Source organism: Galeopterus variegatus, unplaced genomic scaffold (genome assembly GCF_000696425.1).
Source record: "Galeopterus variegatus unplaced genomic scaffold, G_variegatus-3.0.2 Scaffold442, whole genome shotgun sequence".
Lineage (NCBI taxonomy): Eukaryota > Metazoa > Chordata > Mammalia > Dermoptera > Cynocephalidae > Galeopterus > Galeopterus variegatus.
Genome location: NW_007726553.1, coordinates 573,397 through 579,796, shown reverse-complemented (window position 1 = coordinate 579,796; position 6,400 = coordinate 573,397).

Sequence of the window (6,400 nt, the reverse complement as noted above, 5' to 3'; positions counted from 1 at the left end):
AGAGTGGTGCACTCTGGCTAGAAGGACCATGGGTAAAGGATAGTTGGGGACAGGGAGTGAAGCACATGCTTTTCACCTCATACCCTTCTACACTGCTTGTTTGTTTGTTTGTTTACCATAAGTATGTATTCCTTTTATTAAAAAATTTTTTTTCTGGTATCACTTTGCTGATTTGTTGTTGCTTTGGTTCTATTTTTCCGTTTTTATGTTTTCGGTTTGTGACATTTGTCCAGAAGATGACTCAGTTCATTAAAAAACTCCAACAAAACAACAAAAAGATTAAAAAGACAAACACACCCACTACATTTGGTTTCTATTGTTTACTATTGCTTTTCTTGTTTCAATTCTGTTTTTATCTCTGCTCTGATCCTTTTTCAAAATTAGATTTTATCTTATAATAGAAACAAAATAAAAAAAGACAATGTCAGTGTTTCTAAACTTTGGGGAGGGGGTTAGGGATCCTTCTGGAGAATCTGAGGGGGAGCTACAGATTCCCTGTGCAGAGCAAGGCACAGACAGCTTCAGCAGCTGTGCTCCCGACCCCACCCTGAACCTCATACCTGTTCAACATAATCTAGTATAAACTGCTCTTTGTATGTGTCATGTCATTTAATTATCTTTAATAATTCTGTGAGGCATCTGCATTTGCATTTTTCAGAAGAGGAAATAGAGGTTGAATGATTTTCCCAAGGTAGCACAGGGAAAGTGACAAACTTTGGATAGTAATTCTGGACTTCAGGAGCCAACCAGTCTTTTCTGCCACACCACAACTTCAAGGTTAAGTAAACTATTTTCTAACTTTTCATATTATTTTGTTTTCTGTGTTGCAAGTGGGTACTGATTCCTCCTGCTGTTTTTTTTACAGTTTCTTTTGGTGAGGCCCCCGCTGCTTGCATGTTCTTCTCTGGACATCGTTTTATGCTGGGTATGAGTCTCCAAGGGGGCAGATTGATTTATTGATCAATCAACCTTGGAGGTCCCCAGGAAACAACCCAGAAGGGAGTCAGAGGTCCTAGAGTTCAATCTTTCTTATGTCAGCACTCCTGGCACATGACGGCACAATCTCTAGGAGCAGGGAAGGGAGGTTGGGGTGCAGAGAGGACAGACAGAGGGGAGCCCAAGTAAGAAACATGGGAACTGCATTCCGTTCCCAACATGCAGCAGCCCCTTGGCCTCAGCTTCTTCTTTTTAAAAGAGGATAAATGAAGATCATGAGCAATGTTGGCCCCAAAAACTCTATCGAGCATTTACCTTGTGCCTGACCCTGTGCTTAGTACTTCACAGCTAGAAAGGGGCAAAGCTGGGACTCTAACTTGTGTCTGAAAGTCTCTAGAGCCTTCTACCCTACTACCAATGCCCTCCTAACCCCTTGTGTAAGACCTTAACAAGCCTACACCCGCCCCCAGGTGATTGGCAGCAGATCAAAGGGGTATGAAAAGAGATGCCACACCCTTCCAAATATTTTCTTTCCCTTTTTGTGAAAATTATCTCTTGCCAAAAGTTCTGTATCTATTCCTAAGCATTTATTTGTCTCCCAATCCATGACGATAATATGAACTGCTTCGGGAGAAATTTCACTCATTTTGGGTTCATTTTCTCCCTAACTCACATAACCAGAGTGTTACTAGGACTGGTTTTAATTTTAAAATATCTTTTTCATATATGTGGTTTGGGGATTTATCTAAGACAGAGAGCAAGGCTATCATCCCTGACTGTGACTATCTAATCCACGTTGGGACTGGCAGCTTCTGACTTCCTGATGGCCCAAACATTCCAACCTTTGTGCCTTCTTGTACATGTGAAACCCTCCACTTGGAAAACTTTTCCCACCAACTCTACACTCCACCTACTTTTCACCTTCTCCGTAAAGACTTCCCTGGTTGTTCCTCCAAGGAGATGACTCCCCCTACCCTTTATCCTCACCTCCCACAGGGCACTGAACACTTCCTACCTTGAGCCATCGCTGCTGAGATTCAGAACTGCCTCTCTACTAGGCTGTCTATACTTCTCAGTCTCCTCTTTAACTCAGCCCAAGGCCTGGCACATAGTAGGTCCTCAGATAAAGATCTGTTGAGATGCATTGCTGATACCCAAGACTTGCCTTCTTTACTTTCTATAATTTCTCCTATATCCCTGCTCAGTTCTCAGAATCCTCTGGGTCAAATTCATTCTCACTCCCCCTGGTATTCCATGTACTCTGTCCTTTTCAATTTTTTTCCAATCTTTACTTCATACTGCATGTTTTAGTAATCTATTGCTGGCAGAACAAACCACCCCAAGTTTTGTGGCTTAAAATAACAACCACTTTGTTTACTTGACTGTAATCTGGGTGAGGCTCAGCTGGGAAGTTCTTCTGCTGGTCTTGCTGGTGGTCACTCATGTGTCTGTATTCAATTGGCAGGTCAGCTGGAGGCTGGGCTCAGCTGGGGAGACTGAGACAGTTGGGATTCTCTAGACCCAAATTGTATATTCTTGCCATCTTCCCTAGGTGAGAAGGACAAGAGAGGAAAGGTTATCTGGTAAGGCTGAAATCATAGCTGACCTGTTCAGCCAGAGCTGGCCTTTGGAGGAGATGCAGTGTCTGCTTAAAGATGCTACCTGAAGCCATGAGATAGGAGGAGGAACATCCTGGCTTCGCCCTTCTTCCAACAGTCTGCAGAACTTCTTTTAATATTTCTTGTGATGTCACCAAAATGGTAGAATAGAAATCCCAGACTCATTCTTGTGTCAGTCTCTACCCCAAGCCAGCACAGCCCAGTGCTAAGAGAGATCCCCTCAGCTGGGGACTTCCACCCTGAGGGTAAAAAAGAGTGGAGCCTGTCAGGGCTTCTCAGTGGAAGTCAGCTGACATGGAGCCTGGGAAATGCAACCTGCAGGAACCAGATCCCCATGACACGTGTACAGCAGGAGAAGCACAAGGACAAGGATCCGATCTCAGGGCACACAAGCATGCGGCTGGCACCACAGGCAGGCATAGACCCAACTTCATTAAAATATGCCAGGCTGCTTACCAGATGGCAGTGCCAGTTAACATGATCCACATCCTTGCCAACATTTAGCATTATCCACCTTTCTAATTTTTGAAATTAATGGGTATAAAATGGAATCTTGTTGTGATTTGCATTTCTCAGCTGCCAGTGAGGCTGAGCATCTCTTCAAATACTTGTCAACAATTCAAATTTCTGCTTCTGCAAACTACGTTTTCTTGGTTTACAAATATTTCTTGGAGCTGGGGACCAGACCCCACCCCCACATCCAGGCACAGCATGCCAGTGCCTCAGGGCCTTCCCGGGGACCTGAGGATGGAGTGAGGGACCAGACACCCCAGAACCAGGCACACCACCAGCCCCAAGGAGCATGCCAAAAACATCACCTCCATGTGGGTGGCCCACCACAGCCACCACAATAACCATGGCCTCCGCGAAAGCAGCTAGATGCCACATCCACCATGCAGATGGTCTGCCAGCTACTGGAGTGCATTGACACAGGACGGTCACCAGGAGAGATAAAGAAAAGAAGAGGATGTCTCTCTCCACAAAGCCCATTTCAGAGAGACAGAAGAAGCATCTGCTCTATGATAATATTGGGGGACCTGATCATACCTCTCAGCATTGGACAGATCATCTAGGCAACAAATCAACAGAGTAACCAGTATTCTTTCAGAAGGAGAGAAGAAATCTAGGGTAATTGGAGGGAGGAAGGAGAGAGGGATGGGAAAGATTGGACAAGCGGCATAAAGAATAATTACGATTTGTAACAATATATATGCTAGTAATATTGATTTGTTCAACACATCTCAATATTGAACCCCAAAAATATGTATAATCAATTTTGATTCAATAAAATTTTTTTTAAATGGAATCTTGTTGTAATTTGCATTTCTCAACTGCTGGTGAGGTTGAGCATCTCTTCAAACACTTGTCAACTATTCAAATTTCTGCTTCTGCAAACTACCTTTTCTTGGTTTACAAATATTTCTTATATAATCTAGCTATTAATCTTTGTCAGATTTAGATATAGCAAATATTTTCCATCTGTTCACTTTGTGACCTTCATCTAAAAAGAAGTCTCTAATTTTTATGTAGTCCATCTTTTATTATTATTATTTTCTGTAGGGCTTTGCATATCTTGTTAAGTCTACCCCCGCTTATCAGCTCTATGGCCGTGTGCAGGTCACATCCCCTCAGTTTTCTGTGTGGCAATTCTATAAGCTGATAACTGCAGAGAGGGAGGGGGAAACTTGGTTGTTTCTCCAGATTTCCTACTTGGCCCAATTTTGAGCTATTGTCTCAGGGAGATGTTCTCTGCCTCTGTTTCCCAGGCTAAGTACTCATCACTAAAGAAGACTTTGTTATCTGGGGTGTTAACTTCCCAGAGAGCATACTAGACACTGTCATCACAAACAACAGCACAGCTGAAAACAGCAAGGCAGGTTATGAAAGAAAGATGCACATAACAAAACCGGTTTCCAAGCCAGGTACCTCTCAGGGAACTGCAAGAAAAGGAAATAAATAAAATGTTGAAAGTTAACATTTCTCAGTTCTTGCCTTACTCAGGTGTCATGTCTCAAGGGGATATACATGCCTCAAGTTTGTTTTCCTTCCCATAATTTTTTAAAAGTGTTCAGAAAGTGATACATTTCATGGTTGTGGAGAGAAGAGCGAGCCTTGGCCTCAGATGTCAGACAGATGGCAGCCGGCATGCCATGCAGCTGATTTCAGACAGACGCCAGTCTGACACGAAGCTACCTGATCTTTCATAAGTGGCCCCACCTGTTGGAGCTGCAGTTTCACCCTGGCCTGGAAAATGGGATTTATCATGTACACCTTTCCTTAAGAAGCTTCAGTTGGAGACTGGAAGTGGAAGAGCTTTGCAACTTTAACTGTTTTCTTAAAGCACCTACTGTGTGCTAGGCACTGGGCATGCTTTTTCTCATTTAATCCTCACAACCACCACCACAGGAGGGATTTATTATTCCCATTTTACAGGTGGGAAGACAAAGAGTTAGAGGTTCAGAGAGATGAGGTAACTTTCCCAGGCTCAAACAGCTAGGATTGCTATGCCCCTGCCCTTAGCTGGACTGGAAACATAGAGCTATTTAACTTGGGGAAACCAGCTCTTCTATTTGGTAGTTTTCAAGTTCTTTCAGACTGAAACACCACTCTTTTCTGCCCTGGGAACCAGGTTAGAAACAAATTGCAGATGGTGCTTCCCAGGTCTTCTCAGGGGACCCTCCCCCACGGCATAGGTGGCTCTTGAAGCCCTGGAAGCCCCAGGGATCCCCAAACCCAGCTGCTGAGGCTTGGGGGGAGGGCCCCCTGAGACAGCTGTGAAGTGGTTCCTATAGCTCCGAGCAAGTGGAAAGGGCTGGGAGGACCTCGCCTATCCCAAGGCACAGAGGCAAGTGACAGCCCCAGGAGCTGCAGCTTCCCATTGACACAATAGGATCACAGCCTCAGTGATATGTGGGGAGGGGTGTCACCCAAGAGCAAGGCTTCCCCTGACTCCACAGCCCTTCCTTGCACTTCCAGGAGATGAAACTGCCTGCAACTCCCTGGATGCGCACAGGATGAGGGTGCCGAGAGCACAGCCTGGGTGTCTGAGGGTGTGGTGGGGTGACCTGGAATAAACACAGCCATGGACAAATGCTGTCATAGCTACCCTTGGGGATCACCTGCCAGCTTAGGCTAAGGGTCTTCTCGACCCAGGTTTGTATCAGCTGAGGAACAAGGCATCAGGTGACTCCAGGAGCAATGGATCTCCTTTCCTTGCTTAGAAAACAGCTATTGAGTCACAGAATGTCAGAGCTGGAAGGAACCTCGGAGATGGTCACACGGCACCTGCCTTATGGTGCACATGGGAAAACCAGCTCAGAGAGGACGAGCAAGATTGCACAGCACAGCAGCTGCCGCCCTGGACCTGCATTCCCAGTGGTGCTGTCTGCTTCAGTGATTCCTAGGAGTCTCCATGATAAATGCCCTGAGACCTCTGCTGGATTTAGGGGCTGCAATGAAAGCGGGGTGTTCCTCTAGATTTTGAAAACTTAAGGGCATAGCCCACTTGTTTTTCAAATGTCACCCTAATTCATTCAGCTCATGTAGTTTACAGAAATCTTGTTTCTCCCAAGAAAACAACAAAGAAATGATGGCTTCCTGTATCGAATTCCTGGGAGGTGTAGGACTCAAGAAACATTCTGCTCCTCATCTCACAGAGCCCATGGGGAACCAGAGAAATCCCAAGCCTAATGTTTCCCGGGGAGCACCACTACGATGCTGGAACAAATATCAAGTCAGATGTGATCGGCAAAGTGGAAAGATAAGGAATTTGGTATTGAGAGATTTAGGTGCAAGTTTCAGTTGTGTCGTTGAGCTGACTTTGGGCAGGCTCCATTCCACCCTGG